Here is a 16,555-nt window from a genome sequence, read left to right as displayed (position 1 = left end):
TGTACCATGAATTTAGTCCCTCAACATGAAAACAGGATCAAAAGTCCGCTAAGCCACTAATGATAGCCGGTCTGCATGAGCGTAAGTTCAGTGTCTTAAAAATGTTTTTCAAATATAATGTCCTGTGGCTTAGCAAAACCGGGCACACCTAAAAATGTGTTCTAATTACTCTTTTCTGTACCCACAGTCGACAGGAATGTGTCGGGTCCTGCTGTTTCCATGAAGGGACCATATTCTTCGTTTCCATCAACCCAAAACGGAAAAGCATGGACCGATGTTTCAGCGACTGGTTGAAGGTTGCTGCTAGATATTCCTGTGCCTGTAAAGCTTTGTATGATGTTATTATAGTCCAGGCATGCTGTCTGCTTGCCAATTTCTGTTTGTCAGAAATAAAAGATTTCTGCTTAGTGACTGCATTTGTCTTCCGGAAGAACTCCTTTTTGTCCGGGTTCCGGTCCCAGGCTTCTAGCAGACCTAGTACTTTAATGCAGATGTTTAAGTGATGACCCCAGGTGCTTTTGTCATTATGACACTGTTGCTCCTCAATTTACGTCCAACATAGGTTGTTTAGAGTGCCAGTCTCAGCTGCACGCATCCTTCAGCATAGTTTAATGATGGCACATCTACTCTGATATTCATAGTTTTTCAGACCCAATTCCAAACAGACCTGAGCTGGAGATGCTGATCGTGGTATCCGAAAAACTGTTTTGTAGGCCTTCGTCTGGACTTGATTGAGAAAAACTGCCTCCTTCCCCAGCATGATTTTGGCACCATAGGTGATGGTGGGCATTAGTCGCGCTGCCATGACAGCAAGCAGGTGAGTGTATGAAGGACAGCTCAGTTTTTGTTTTAAAACTTTAAAACCGTAGGTCAGTGAGAGGGCTTTTGCTTGAGCGACAGCAAGCTGCGGCTCAAAAGTCAAGAGACGGTCCATAGTGAATCCCAAGTACTTATAGGTGGGTGCAACCTCCACCCGGGATCCGTTTATGAACCATGAATCAGATTTAAAACTTCCTGTCGACTAGGCGGACAACCTTGGTTTTACTCAAATTCAATTATAGGCCTTGCATTGTTATGTATGTGTAAAATGCGTCGATGCTATGCTGTAGCCCAACAGGTGTTTAGCTGAGTAAAACTATGTCGTCTGCGTACTGTAGCCATGCAATTCCTTTCTTGGCCAAGACTGGCGGGTGGCTATTTACAGGAGCTAGAGCGTCAGCTAAATCTGCAAGATATAAGTTAAACAGCGTGGGGGCCAATACAGGGAGTGCAGAATTATTAGGCAAATGAGTATTTTGACCACATCATCCTCTTTATGCATGTTGTCTTACTCCAAGCTGTATAGGCTCGAAAGCCTACTACCAATTAAGCATATTAGGTGATGTGCATCTCTGTAATGAGAAGGGGTGTGGTCTAATGACATCAACACCCTATATCAGGTGTGCATAATTATTAGGCAACTTCCTTTCCTTTGGCAAAATGGGTCAAAAGAAGGACTTGACAGGCTCAGAAAAGTCAAAAATAGTGAGATATCTTGCAGAGGGATGCAGCACTCTTAAAATTGCAAAGCTTCTGAAGCGTGATCATCGAACAATCAAGCGTTTCATTCAAAATAGTCAACAGGGTCGCAAGAAGCGTGTGGAAAAACCAAGGCGCAAAATAACTGCCCATGAACTGAGAAAAGTCAAGCGTGCAGCTGCCACAATGCCACTTGCCACCAGTTTGGCCATATTTCAGAGCTGCAACATCACTGGAGTGCCCAAAAGCACAAGGTGTGCAATACTCAGAGACATGGCCAAGGTAAGAAAGGCTGAAAGACGACCACCACTGAACAAGACACACAAGCTGAAACGTCAAGACTGGGCCAAGAAATATCTCAAGACTGATTTTTCTAAGGTTTTATGGACTGATGAAATGAGAGTGAGTCTTGATGGGCCAGATGGATGGGCCCGTGGCTGGATTGGTAAAGGGCAGAGAGCTCCAGTCCGACTCAGACGCCAGCAAGGTGGAGGTGGAGTACTGGTTTGGGCTGGTATCATCAAAGATGAGCTTGTGGGGCCTTTTCGGGTTGAGGATGGAGTCAAGCTCAACTCCCAGTCCTACTGCCAGTTCCTGGAAGACACCTTCTTCAAGCAGTGGTACAGGAAGAAGTCTGCATCCTTCAAGAAAAACATGATTTTCATGCAGGACAATGCTCCATCACACGCGTCCAAGTACTCCACAGCGTGGCTGGCAAGAAAGGGTATAAAAGAAGGAAATCTAATGACATGGCCTCCTTGTTCACCTGATCTGAACCCCATTGAGAACCTGTGGTCCATCATCAAATGTGAGATTTACAAGGAGGGAAAACAGTACACCTCTCTGAACAGTGTCTGGGAGGCTGTGGTTGCTGCTGCACGCAATGTTGATGGTGAACAGATCAAAACACTGACAGAATCCATGGATGGCAGGCTTTTGAGTGTCCTTGCAAAGAAAGGTGGCTATATTGGTCACTGATTTGTTTTTGTTTTGTTTTTGAATGTCAGAAATGTATATTTGTGAATGTTGAGATGTTATATTGGTTTCACTGGTAATGATAAATAATTGAAATGGGTATATATTTTTTTTTGTTAAGTTGCCTAATAATTATGCACAGTGATAGTCACCTGCACACACAGATATCCCTCTAACATAGCTAAAACTAAAAACAAACTAAAAACTACTTCCAAAAATATTCAGTTTTGATATTAATGAGTTTTTTGGGTTCATTGAGAACATGGTTGTTGTTCAATAATAAAATTAATCCTCAAAAATACAACTTGCCTAATAATTCTGCACTCCCTGTACACACCCTTCTTTAAGTCCTTTTGTTGTTGATGTTCTGTTGGTGAGGTGGCTGCCCTCTCCGATTTTTTCACTTGCACCCAAGTACCTGTGTACAAGTCCATCATTGCACCTAGAAGGCTGCATGGTAAGCCCCAACTTTTCAGTTTCTCCCATAGGCGGTTTCTTGGTACACAATCAAAAGCTGCCTTTAGATCAATGAAGCAGGCAAGCAGCCTTTTTTTCTTAAGCCTGGCTTTGTGTCCCAGCAAGGCCGGGGTTGCCAGGTTGGTGAAAGCACCCATGCCAGCTCTAAAGCCTGTCTGGCATTGTGGAGTTAATTGTCTATCATGAATCCATTCTACTAGTTGTTGCAGTAGACAGGATGCATAGAGTTTTGCTTCCACGTCCATCAATGCGATTAGCCTGTAGTTTGAGGGATTTGCGGGGTCCCCTCCTTTATATATGGGGTGGATAATGCTGCCTTTCCATGCATCTGGGAGACCCGTAGTGCCCCGGAGATCGTTGAAGAGCAGCGCCAAATAATACGCCCAGAATGAAGGGTCTCCCCTAAACAAGGCTTTCGGAATACCGTTCTGACCAGCTGCCCTTTCCATTTTTAGTTTCTTAATAAGGCTTGTCAGCATTTCTATATCAATGGTCATTAGTGCATGCTTTCCTTTGTTTCCGTTTGGAAATAAGTCTGTTTGCGTTGTCACTCGGAAGCCAAGACTAATCTTGCTTGAGTCATTGTCTATCTGTGTGGCCTCCTCCTTCACATGGTGCTCTGGAAGTGAGAACATTGTCTGTATGTGGGCTTCCCATGTGGCTGCATAGACGCCTGCATTCGTGTGTCGATTTTTTCCCTTAGTTAGTCCATTTATTAGTTCCCAGAAATTTGTTATTTTTCTGTTTGTTGGACATAAGCAACTTGGTCCACAGGTCCTCGTAGTAACTCTGTTTTGACATCCAGCAGTTTTTCTTATATTTGGCTCTTAATTCAGAAAGCCTTGTGTCATCAGAGTTCCTCCCCCAGTGTATGTCCTTTAAAGACTTTTAGTTCTCTCAAGACTTGATTTTTCTGATTACGCAGTGTCCCATTGAACCATGGCTTTTCTCCTGTGTGACTATTTACTTTGTTTTTTGACTCTATGACCGAAATTGGGAGACGTTTTTGATGGAAAATGTATTTATTAGGGAATCACACAAGTACGTCCAGGCGATCACTCGCTCTCCTTGGGGATGGTCTGCTAGTTCCTGCAATCTTAGCGATTCTGTGAGCTCTTTTGTTGTGCCTGCACTGCGATACACTACTTCCATTACTTTGTCTTGTCTTCCATTTCAGTTTTTTGGTATCATGAGTCACTGGGGCTGAAATTATGATATTGGCGGTGGGGAGCCGATTACATTCATTCCAGATCTTAATAAGTTGTGGAAAGTGATCGCTCTCAGTGCGTTGTTGGATCCTGTATGCTGAGACCAGTGGTAATGCGATTTCGTTTATTAATGTAAAGTCAATATTGGATTTTCTTGTGCCGCTTGAAAAGGTTACTTGTGCGGATGAGGCGTCATCAGGGAGAGACGACAGGCAGCGCAACCCCAGGGTTACAAACTTAGTATATGTGCATGTTCTGTTGGGGTATTTTGTGCTGCCTTTTCTCAAATCAAAGTTGAAGTTGCCAGACAAAATTAGTATTGCGTCCTTGTTTTGTTTCTGTAGCATTTTTAAAATACTGGTCAATGTTACAATGTTTCCACTGTTTTGGGTTTTGTTAGGATGTATATATACGTTGATCAGTAGTAAAGTTCTGTTGTTGCCTGATGGCGCTCGATGTTCCAATTTTATTGGTAGCAGCCAGTCAATTCCCAGGTCGATCTGTTTGATCACCCAGTTGATTTTTGTGGAGCAATACATTGTAAGTCCCCCCTTGGGGTGTCCATGTTTTTGAGCTTGTTTGGCAGAGACGTCTATCCCAGAATAACCCGAAATTTGTATTGGCTCCATGCACCATGTTTCCTGCAACATGACAATTTCAAACTGCTGAAGGAAACTCAGGGCCGCCCTGTCGTAACCAGATATTTTAAACCGTGAGTGTTCCAGGAGCAAATATGGATATATTCTGGGTTTTCGTCAGGACCATTTGTCATTGTTGTCTTTTAAATTTTGCCTTCCAGCCTGTTTGACTGTTGAGGAAGTGTCAATGAAGATCTGTTGGTACGTGCCGGGATGGAGCATGCTTTGGTGCTTTACGATTGTTATGTGGTCCCAACTGCTTAGGGAGGTTTCTACTCCCACGGCCCCTTTTAGGATTGAGCCACCCTTCTTTTGTTGCGGTACCAAAAGGTTAGGGTATCTTGGCAGTTCTGGTTTTTGCAGGACGAGGCCCCAAGCACTAAACGTGTCTTGATGTACTAGAATTTGATCAATGATGGCGGACGTGGCCCAGGATGTCAGCGTTGCCTCTTTGTCTTTATTGTTTGGATGTGGGGTAAACTCCACAGTCATCAGTTCTGTCGTTGAAATGTGAGCCAGGGGCAAAATCGCATTTATTAACTTAAGTATAGTACCTCTATTTAGAATGTCAAAAGCCCCCTTCGAGTTATAGCAAGGAATGAAAAGTAATTTATTTTCCTCTGTGGCCGCATTGTCCTGTGTAATCTGGTGTCCTGGGATTCTTTTTTGTGCCGTGCTGTTTGTGCAATCGTCTGACCAAGGATGGTAGCCATGATCTAGAGTCTGCTTGTTGTTACCTACAAGTTGACTTGTTACGGTCGTGATATGTGCAGTGCTTGTGCATGGAGGGTTATATTCCCAGAGTTTGCCAGTTTCCTGCCTGTCAGTAGACCGCTGAGTTGCCTGTTCTGGGCACTGCCTGATGATTGCTCCATTTCCCTGGAATTCTGTTAAGGCCATCTCTTCTTGCAGTAGGCTGCTACCCTGCTTGATACTCGGACGGGGTTTTTTCGGAGACTGTTGCTGTGATGTTGAGTGATTAACTAAAGCACTTGATTCGCCCGTGGAATTGTCCTCGCTGGCTGGCCGTTCTGACCTAATCTGTCTAGAGTGGCAGATCTTATTTCTGTTTTCAGTGCAATCTGATGCCTTAGACTGCGTACCATTTGATTTAGCAAACGATTTCCATATACAGCTTTGCTGGACCCCCTTTGTTTTTTTCTGTGCCTTCCTTTTTCATTTCTTTTCCCATTTCGTGAGGGATGATTCCTCTGCTATTGAGTTGTTGGAAATTATGTCCTTTAATACACCCGTGGGGGGTCCCATTTCTTGTGTATTAAGGCATGAACTGCCCTCTATGTTGCTCTGAGACGTTCCCTGTCCGGATAAATGAATATCCTTGCTGTTATTGCTTTCCTCATAGAAATTCGTTACGTTTTGTGGGTTTTCCATGTTCGTTGGGTTTTTGGGGATCTTCTCACCACTGCTACTAAGATGCTCTTCAGTTCTAACGGTCTGGATTTTTACCTCTCAAGATGTCGTTTAGGATATCCAGGGATCTTTGTGAATTATCGCCTGTGACGGGGCACTGACATGTCACCTGCTGGGTATATGAGTGGGTTTGAGCCCTCTTTATCAGATCATTCAAGGCTTGTAGCTTGTTGTCGATGCTCACAATGTGGATGGCCAGGATGTTAAGTAAGTCTACCTGAGTGTCTTGCTTGTCTGCTTGAAATTGGATGGCTGCTGATATCGCGTCCATTGTTGCTAACAAGGCCTTCCACGAGTCTCCAGATGTTGATGGTGCTGCATTTACTTTAGCCCCAGTTGTGTGGTCTAGTGAGTCTTCAAGTTCCGCTAGTTGCTCTGGTTGCTCCCTTGCCATGACAGCTGGGGATACATGCGTGTCAAATGTTGTTGTAGTTGTTATATTACAAGATGAAAGATCTTTTCGTGGAGAGCTTGTACTGCAGGTAGATCTCATTTTTGTTTTGTTGTTTGCGATTTGAATGCCCTGAAGTGTATCTGAGCAAGTGTCTGAAAGGTCTATCAGTGGAAATTCCTGAATTATGATACAGTCTGGGTCGTTCTCTACTTGCAAAGGTTGTTTAGGAGGAGGAGTGCAGCACAGGCTCTCACCCCAGTTGTTCCAGTTACTGAGGTTTAAAGTGGAAAAAGTATCATCAAGGTAGCATCTGTGAATTTCTGCGCTGATCGTTACGCCGGTTTTGTTTGACTGGGGAGTTGGTATGTTGATTTTTCCCAGCTCCACACAGGTCCTTTCGATGTCCTGCGCAGTCTTCCCGCCAGCTGCACATGTTGTCTCTGGGTTGTTAGCAAGAGCTATACCCATTCAGGCGCTAGTGAGATTCAATTCCTTCTTAGTGAGCAAGAAGTCTGTGATTTTGTATCCTGCTTTTTTTCCCTTGCTTGGAGATTTGCCAGGCGAGTTCTTTGTTTATGCCGGATTTGGGGGTACTTTCCTTGCTGTAGATTCATTTTCTGGCTCGTGCTGGCCTTCCCCTGGGGAGTCTGGCCTTTGTCTCTTTGCTGCTTTTTTCCTTCCACGTGTCAGTGTCATTCTTGCTGCTACCCCTGGGATGACAGGAAATATCGGAGTGCTTTCAACTGATGATTGATTTTAGATTATGTGTGTGCGAGTCACGATAATCTATTTCTGGCTGCTTCAGCACTGAAAGGGTGGCGTGCCGCCAAGAGCTTTAGGGGATTCGTGGTCACTGGCTTACTGCTAGTTTGCCAGTACCCACACAGGCACTATGATTCACTGTGTTTGTTGTGTGTTCTTTGTCCCAAGAAATCTAGGATTTGTACGGTCTGAAGGTGCCTGGAGACCTGGGAACCGGGTGTGCCTTGCCTTGCGCACCTCCGTGTTGTCGCATGAACTATATTAGATGGGATCAGAATAGTTGTACTACTTCAGTATCTTTACTAGGAGTATGCTTTTGTGGTTTTCAGAGCTTGTAGTCGTAAGGATCCAGGCACGGAGACTGCCCTGCGGGACCGGCGGGATCTGGAGCTGCTGGTGGGTGGAATCTCAAGTCAGTGTCACTGCCCACATCAAGCGCAGAACTCCTCCGCTCTTCCTCTACCTCTTAGCTTGCCGCCATTGTGTTCAGAATACGTGCAGTGTCTGAGAGATGTATCCCAGACTCACTCGTGCAAAAGCCTCTCCTTCCTCACTTCAGTCCAAGCCTTTCTCGTATTGTTCTGCCCTGTGGTGTTTTCCTCGCGCCACTGCTGCTTGCTGCATCGTTGCCCCCCTTGCCACACTGAGGGAGAGGCTGATGCCTCCACGATGCCTCCCTGATGCGCGGCTTCACACTTCCCTCGCCCCCGTCTGCGCGTCAGAGTGTCCGCACAAGTAACACACTCCGCACTATGACCGGCTCAGCTCTGTGCAGCTCCTAGTCCTCTTACCGCTTCCTTGGGGCAGGAGGGCTGTGGCCCCATGATGTGACTGCCTTGCTGAGTGACCTGACTCCCTCCGTCACAGTCGTCCTCTTCCTCAACCTGGCAGGGCGGGGCCTCACTTGGTGGATCCTGCATCAGAAGACGCCCGAGAGGAGGTCAGCGTTTGCAGCTCCAACGCCCAGACTACTCCAATGCACTCCAAAGCACTCCAAAAGCTCCAGCCGCGTGGGCCGCCGCAAAGCCTCGCCCTGGACTGCTCAAACCTGCTCCTGGTTGCCGGATTGCTGGTGACCGGCTTCTAACAATCCCGAGGGAACACTGTACGAGCGCTGGCCGCTGTGCGAGCTCCTGACTCTGCTTCCGCTATCGTAATGTCTGCTACAGCGCTTGCTGTCCGTTCATCACCAGTCCTTTGAATGCTTGTAAACGTTGATTAATGAAGACTAATACTGCTAACATGTTGTATCGTGCAAGTGGTGCCCCTATACTACCACTCTGTCTCTATCTTTATGTAGTTTCTAGGACACTCAGAGTATTTCCTGTTTGAACGCTCAGTGTAAGATCATTTGGGACCTTCAGTCTACTATCAAAGATGAGAATATGAACAGAACTGCTGTTGGTGGGGTTTACTACATGTATTGCATCCTGGATGGGGTGTATTCTATTGTATTGTTTGATTAGTTCTATAGCGTTTTCTATAAACATATGTATATAACGTATGTACCTGACGTATACATGTGTGGTTAGTGCTTGCTTGCGTCAGCCAGCTGTGTGTGCTTGTCGGCCTGTGGTGGTACACTCCAGACAAGTCACAACTCAGTTTAGGATTGTATATACCATGCCCCAGGGTCGAATTCTGATTACAATTAGGCCTGAGCACTCCCCAAAAAAGTGGCCCATATTCCCAGATCATCCCTTTCATGGGTCGCCATTTTGTTAGTCTCACTGGACTCATTTTTAGAGAAATGTTTGTTAAATTTAGCATTTTAAAGCTTATATAGCCAGTAACATTGGTGAAAACTAGAAGCACTGCAGTTTGGCCAGACTTTGCGAGGTGAAATAAAAGGGCCCAAGGGCCACAACTACTGATCTTGCTGGGACTGCCACCTGTTTTTTTTAACCAGCTTGACTGGTATCTGAATGTCCTGACTGGTATGAAAATGTGTACTAAAGCGGTCATAATGATCCATGACTGATAGTTAAACTAGACCCAGGCAGAAAGGCCATGTTAAAAATGAATAAGGACGTTTTATATAATGAGGCTTCTTTGATTATGATGCTCAGGCCTTTGCAGAATCTGGCCAGATATTTTGTGTTTGTGTAGTTTTATATAATGTGAACTTGGCCCAAAGGCAATGGAGCAATTTACATGCTCACCAGTTACATTATATACCATCAAATTCATTTTAATTTAGGGCCTTGGGAGATTAAGTGATTTGCCCAGAATCACAGAATGCTCAGCCGATACTGGAACGTAGTTTACATTCTCAATTCTTTTCCCTGGCAACGGTGGCCTCACAGTGAGGCATATAGAAAGGCACGCCCCTTCCACCAAGGCCTAAAAAACAGTGGGACCATCGTGACAACATCTGGCCCCCAGCAAGACCCTTGGCATACTCCCTCCTTCCCTGGCCACCATGGCCTAAATGTGTTGGCCTGGTGGGAAGAAGTTGAGGAAGAACAGTGTTGCTGGGTGAGACAAAGAAGGGCACCATTGTGAGAAACGGCCTAGGGGCCAGAGCAACACCTGGCCCCAAGCACAACTCGGGTGGGAGGGGGGAGGGTGTGGAATAAGTGAAGATGGCCCAATGGCCACATCACCGGCTCCCAGGAGACAGCTGTACTCTTGTCACCCGCCTGTTTGACAGCACATCAGGGGAGTGGGACATTGCTTCTGAGATTCTGTGCTACCCCCATGGGGGCCGAGCTGAATTCTGCCAGGGCCAGAATAATATTGTCCAGTGCCGCTGTAAGCCTCCACCCTCTTACAGTCTGCATGTCCATGATGCTTGCCAGACGGGTCCGTCGGCTGATTAATGAGGCCCTAAAAAACAGCCCACAGGTGACAAGGAGGCAGCAGCCCATCGCCCAATGCTCAACTGCCTGCCTTGCCAAACCGATCCAGCCACTACCAGCAAAACGGTGTGTGGAAACAACAGGAGCGATCCTGTAGCTCTACCTATCTCTTCTGGTCTTTGAGACTGAGGTCCCACTGTTTAAGAGTGAAATTGGCAGGTTAACCGACAACCAACAGTTTCTTCGGAGAAGCCATTAGTTTACCTCCACCATGCATGCATATTGGCTTTAGGCAGAATCCAGTTGTGCTCGGCATGCCTGCTCTTGTGGAGATTGAAGTTATGGAGTCAGCCAATGGACATGACATAGAAACACACCTGAAGATATTTAGTCCCAAAACACGCCAGCATAGCAGGAACACTCCAAACAGACCACCATTATGGTGCCTCTCCTCAGATATTCTGGGGGTGGATTTCCCTTTTCTACTGATTGAGGCTTTCAAACCAATGTTCAATTACACAACAGACACAAGGCAGTAATGGGAATTTTTATGGAAATGTAATAATTTGGTCTTTGCTCCATGTCGATGCATAAGCTGGCCTTTAACGTTTCCAGTGTACAAAATGGAGACCGCAAAGCACATAAAAGGGTATCTTTGAAAATCTTGACTTGAAGTCCTCTCTCTATGCCCATGCTTTAGCCAGTTTTCACCTCACCATCTACAATATGGCGACGCACAACCCACAATCGGCTGTGATCAAGGCCTCCCTGCCGAAATACGTGGACCTTGTTTGTATTAACATCTGATAATTTGCCATGGAATAAATCTTTTTTTGAGATTCCTGCATTACTTGGTGTGCTGCCTTTTCGTTTTTCTATTCAGTGACTGATTTTGTTCACATATATGTAAATATATATAAAACTTCACACTGTCTACACATTCTACATAAGTGAAGAATAAACTATGGTTATCTTCCACAAACAAGCATATAATGACATAGCTTGAGGGAGTTGTCTTAACATAGGAAGAATAAGTGTACGTGCACTTTGCAGATATTTATGCTCTCCTGTGTTTAACTTTCAGGAATTCCCAGTTATCAAAGTTCAGAGAGTTGCTTATCCAGATATGGCAGCGGTACATCTATTCACAATTACAGATAAGTTTATTATTCCTTTGACAAGTTACTTAAGATGTTGCGTTATCTTGCACACATCCACTAGCAACTGCAGATGTCGTTGCGCCCTGATGTGCCAAGGCAGAGCTTGGGCGGGCCACTCCAACCCCGAACCTGTGCAATTTGTGCTCTCACTTGAATCTGGTCCTAAAGTGTATACCCAGTCACTGCTCACATTGCAGCTGTTTCAAATGCACCCTCAGATGTTTGCTGTTGATATAATAAAGCAAGTTAGTCTCTTAATATCAATGGGTGCACATAATATGCACTCTTTTTTGCACAAACCTCAGCAGCAAAGCAGAGGCAATCTGTATTTCAGGAGCTGCTCGTGGTGGTAAATAGGGGTGGCATGCACGCGGGTTGGGGTGAACGGGGTGGGATAAAAAATAAATAAAAATAAAAAAACACATACCTGTGCTGCTGCCATCACCACCGCGCTGCTCCTCTCCTAGGCTACAGACAGGCTGCAGGCACAGGCTTCCCAGCCTGCCCTGCGCCCAATCTGACGCTGCTCAGAGCAGCGTTAGGATTGGTTGGGAGTGCCCACTCAGGGTGCTCCCAGGCAGACTGGGAGCCTATGCCTGCTCTCTCCAGCCCGGCACTGTAGAGCCTACTGTGCATGTGTGCTTGGCCAGCCAGAGATGGCCAGCCAAACATACATGCACAGTGAGGGGAGTGCTGTGCACTCCCTCTCAGTGCTCGTCACAGCCTGTGGCCCACCCTTCTACCAAAAACGATAATGAACATAGTTTATTATCGTTCTTTGGTAAAAGGTTTCCAGCTGCTGCTGCCGGCGGAGGAGCCGCGCCTGCTGTATTTGATCAATATGGTAAATTGCTGAATCAAAGTCTACAGTGTTTTCAAACTAGTGGTGACACAGAATGAAACATGACCACCTCCGAGTGTTGGTGTGTGAGTATCTGCGTGCTGCTCAGAACCTCCCGCTTATTAGTGCTGCATGTAATGGTTAGTGAAGTTTGATGCTCTCACACTCCTGTCGCGTGGGCTCTCATTATTCTAAATGAGACTACTGGATTTCTAGGTAGCAGGATCGATAACGGTGTGGGGGACTGAGTCTGACCCACGTGTAAAGAACTCTGTCACCCTAAATCCGGTTTTTGCTCCGGCTAACTAGCAGTGCCTCATTTCTCCCATGTGGAAGGAATGATTTGGCAGCCAAGCGCATGACATCTTTAGAACTTCTCAGGGAAGTCGTGGTTACTCAGATCCAAACCAACTCTCTTATTTCCAATATGATCTCATATACAAATGACAAAGACAGTATAAGTTTTATATAATGTTTTAATAAAACGACTGTATTTTAGATATTAAGGCGTGAGCCGCAATAACCAGAACGATACAACACAGTAGGATTGTGATAGTTACCAGGAGAGTAAAACATAAAAACAAAGCTATCATATTGTCAAACAGTTTCTACTCTCCCTCTGCTTGTTCTATCTAGAGCACAGCATGTTAAGCTTCTAGCTTGCCTATTAGAATCACTATGGGGATATCAGCCCTCATACCTGAGCAAAGACCTGTGATCTTGGTTCAGCATCTGCAACGAGGCAGTCAGCGTCAAGTTGTGGTTCCCTGGTCGGAATCTCCCTCTTGCGTGTACTGGGACAAGGAAGTGATTTTATAACTAACATGTCAGCGAGATCACAAAATGTCCCTACGCAGGAATGCAGAGTCTAAACTCTTACCACGTCTATCGGCAATGTACCAGACTGTATCCTTGACTGAAGCACAGAGTAAATATGTTATGGAGAACTCTAGTGCAGAGTAGGCAAAACAGTGTGATATGAATAAAAAACAACACCGTAGAACTGGCTATTTGAAAAATAACAGTACGAAGCCTAATAAAAAGCATGTAGAGCAAAGTGCACAGAGGCTCTAAGCTATTAGCAAATGAATAAAATATATTCAGGGCAAAATGCACAAAGGCCTAAAGCCTGAAGCTAAAGCGCAATGAATACGTAAAACTAACCACACTACACCCTCCCCTTGTCGGTAGCAAGTGGTTCCAATAACATAAAAGGATGCCCTAAACATAAACCAAATCTAAAACAAGTATTTCGACAAGGTGAGAAGACAATAAAGTCATAAATTTAGGTAACATGTGAGCACAACCAAATTCAAGATAGTGTCAATTTTGTAAAAATCCAATCATCAGACAGAAGCAATAGAACGTAGGAGTTTCTCCACCTCGATATATGTCAATATCGGAAGATCCACGCCACAAAGTACCAAGGAGCAGGTGTGATCCAAAGCCCCAAAAGCACTCAGGGCGGCACCCCGTGCAGGGCCTATGAAAGAGACAATACCATCTTCCTCCAGGAAGGGAATCTCATAAACTGCCTCACGAAGCAAGCGCATCCGTAGTGCACAAGTCTGGGAATGAGCCCTCATCGGGAACATCAACAGATCAGTATCGACCATTGGAGGGAGCTGCAATGAGAGACAGAGAGCCAGTGCATGTTCAAACGAGCACCAAAGGCATCGAAACACGGGTTGCACACAATCCAAAACCGGTCTGAATGACAGAGACCAGTCGCACTCCAAATGTCCCAGGAGTGTCGCTCCAAAATGCTGCATCATGCGTTCACGACACAGCTGCGCTGATGGGAGCAGCAGTACAGGATCTCGTCGTGACGGGACAGCCATTGCGAAAAAATAGCAATAACAGCAAGACTCCAGCCAATAAAGCCAAAGTAATCGGGAAACCCCCAAAAATGCTTCCGAAAATAGAATGTATAGCCGAAGGTATCAAATCGAATATGGAAGAGAAGGTATGAGCAAAACCAACACCAACGACTTTGAAAAAATGTGCAATACCAGCAGTGCTGGATGCATTAAATATACGTCCCACAAGTTCACCGAAGTGATTCGGAAAGTTAGTATTCAAAAGGGACTGTATCTCCGCCGATGACCTTGCCACCTGAAGTGCGTAGGTCTCGCTAGCAGATGTAAGGGCCACATGCTTTTGAAACAATAAAGCTTTTAGCCGACTCAACTTGTCGAAATCAACCTTGGAAGTAGCAATATGAGGCCAGATGTCTGCTACCTCCCTAAATTGAGTGGGGGGAAACAACACATTCCCGCAGCACGTAACGGCCTTGTTGACAACGACGATGTAAACTATTCCGGCACGCATGCCACAGCAGCGTTCGCTGTTAAGAACAATGTAACTGCCGTTAGAAAGCACCTGGAAAGTGTTTTTAATAACCGGGACTGGAACTCCCTTCAGATAACAAGCTAAGTTAGCAATCGAAGCGTTACACGCCCCGTGCAAGGACAGCTGTTTACAAACCATTGAATGGCTGACAGAAGCTTCGCATTCGCTGCCGCTAAGAAAAACTTCTTTCAAACCATTAACACATCTGTACTGAAAGGGAAGGTCCCACACCTCGTGTATGTAACTGTCTCCCAATAGTTCATATCTACCCACCGGAATGTGCTTCAAACACGAAGTAAATTGCAAAGTAGAGATAGGCAAATTAATAACCCCATGGATCAACCATTCAGCTGACGGAATCTCAGCTACCGTGAAAGGCAGTTTCTCAAATTTTTCAATATTTAACATAACATATGTCGCTTCCTTTTTAGCCATCAGTTGTTGTTGACGAGTCAAATTAAAAGAGATAAAGATCTCTCTGGCACGAACGTGCTGCCATGGAACGCGACCCGCCTTCAAGGTCTGAAGAGTCCAACCCAGCTGCATGATGGATCGTGTCGGACTCTGCCCATGATATAAAGAAGACATGTCCGATTTAATAATGTCTATAGCAGAGGACACAATGCTGTCAATCGTGTAAACACGTTCAGAAAGGGTATGCATGCCATTATCAACAACAGACAAAGTCTGCATCAGATTTGCTTGATCAATCTGCCTCAACCGGGCTGCAGCCTCTTGTTGTGAAAGCTTCCAAATCTCATTATAAACCTCGTATAAGAACCTTTTCTTCCGTGGTACTCTGGGACCTGACAAAAAATCTTGTAAATCAGTATTATTAGACAGTAACATGAGATGTGACTTAACTGCATCCAGCGTGGAGGACTTCAACCATTGCTGACAAAGCTTCCCCACACTGTATGTAGTTATAATATCAGCATGTTCTGGTGAAACGTAACGAGGGTCTGCCCTACTAGTCCTGAACCCCCCGGAAGAGGTGACAAAACGTTGATGACACATATTAGTGTCTATAGGCCATAATAACCACCCGCCTGGATGTAACGATGAAGTGTTAAGTGTACCATTCTGGACCCAATGTGTAAAGTCACTGAAAGTAGCATTCACATAGTGCTGCCAATTTTTTAATTTAGAAGGGACAGGTATACTAGGCAAAGTTAATTCCTTAGTCGTCGCTAAGCCCAAACAGCTAGTCTGTTGTACTGTGTCATTGAGGAAAATCATCTGCACAGGGATAATACATGCTCTAAATAACGTGTCCCTGCCTCGCATTTGCCAATTTTTCGTACCCCAAACACTTTTCAAGTCAACAGTTTTGAACCAGTATTCATATCCCTCGACCGACAGTTTAGATACAAACAAATTAGAATACAGCAATTTAGTATCGGTCAATAACATTTGCTTATTAGAATACGGTGTAACTTTAAAATAGTAGGACCTAGCATTACGCGGATCATGCCCAGTAAAATATGCAAATTTGTCATAATACGTTTTTGAACTCCCTTGTGGAGGAGTCGAGCAATGTTCCCATTGCACATAATTAAACATGGACTTAGGGCTACTAGCTTTATGAATAAAGTGGTGTCCATAATAGTTGTAACAAAACATGTCACCATGATTATCTCTAAACTGGTAAGCATCTTCATCGTCATAGACAGTATAATATTGCAAATCCGTTAGCATAGAATCTACCGTCTTCACATCCCAATCATCAGAAACAATGCCTGGTATAACAATATCATTCATAGATAATTTGAGGACATACGGTATTTGAATCAATTCAGTGGGACCATATATATCAAATATTACTTTATCCCACACAATTCCATCCGGAACTGGTATAGCAGAAATGTTCACTGTGGACAAGTCTCTTCGAACCATATGAGACGAAAAATGTGGTTTCAACACAGTCTCCACGTGCTCAATGTCAGATCGATCGGGAAGAAAATGACCATGTATTATTAGAAAAAAAGTAACCACAAA

At 44.9% G+C, this 16,555-nt stretch overlaps 1 protein-coding gene across 2 annotated transcripts in view; it reads right to left on the bottom strand.

Moving 5' to 3' along the window:
• DMGDH (dimethylglycine dehydrogenase) overlaps positions 1-16,555 on the bottom strand; it is a 458,426-nt gene that overhangs the window by 324,840 nt on the left and 117,031 nt on the right. The gene's annotated exons all lie outside the window — the stretch shown is intronic.

Source organism: Pleurodeles waltl, chromosome 1_1 (genome assembly GCF_031143425.1).
Source record: "Pleurodeles waltl isolate 20211129_DDA chromosome 1_1, aPleWal1.hap1.20221129, whole genome shotgun sequence".
NCBI classification, from domain to species: Eukaryota; Metazoa; Chordata; class Amphibia; order Caudata; family Salamandridae; genus Pleurodeles; species Pleurodeles waltl.
This window is presented reverse-complemented; position numbering and strand designations above follow the sequence as displayed.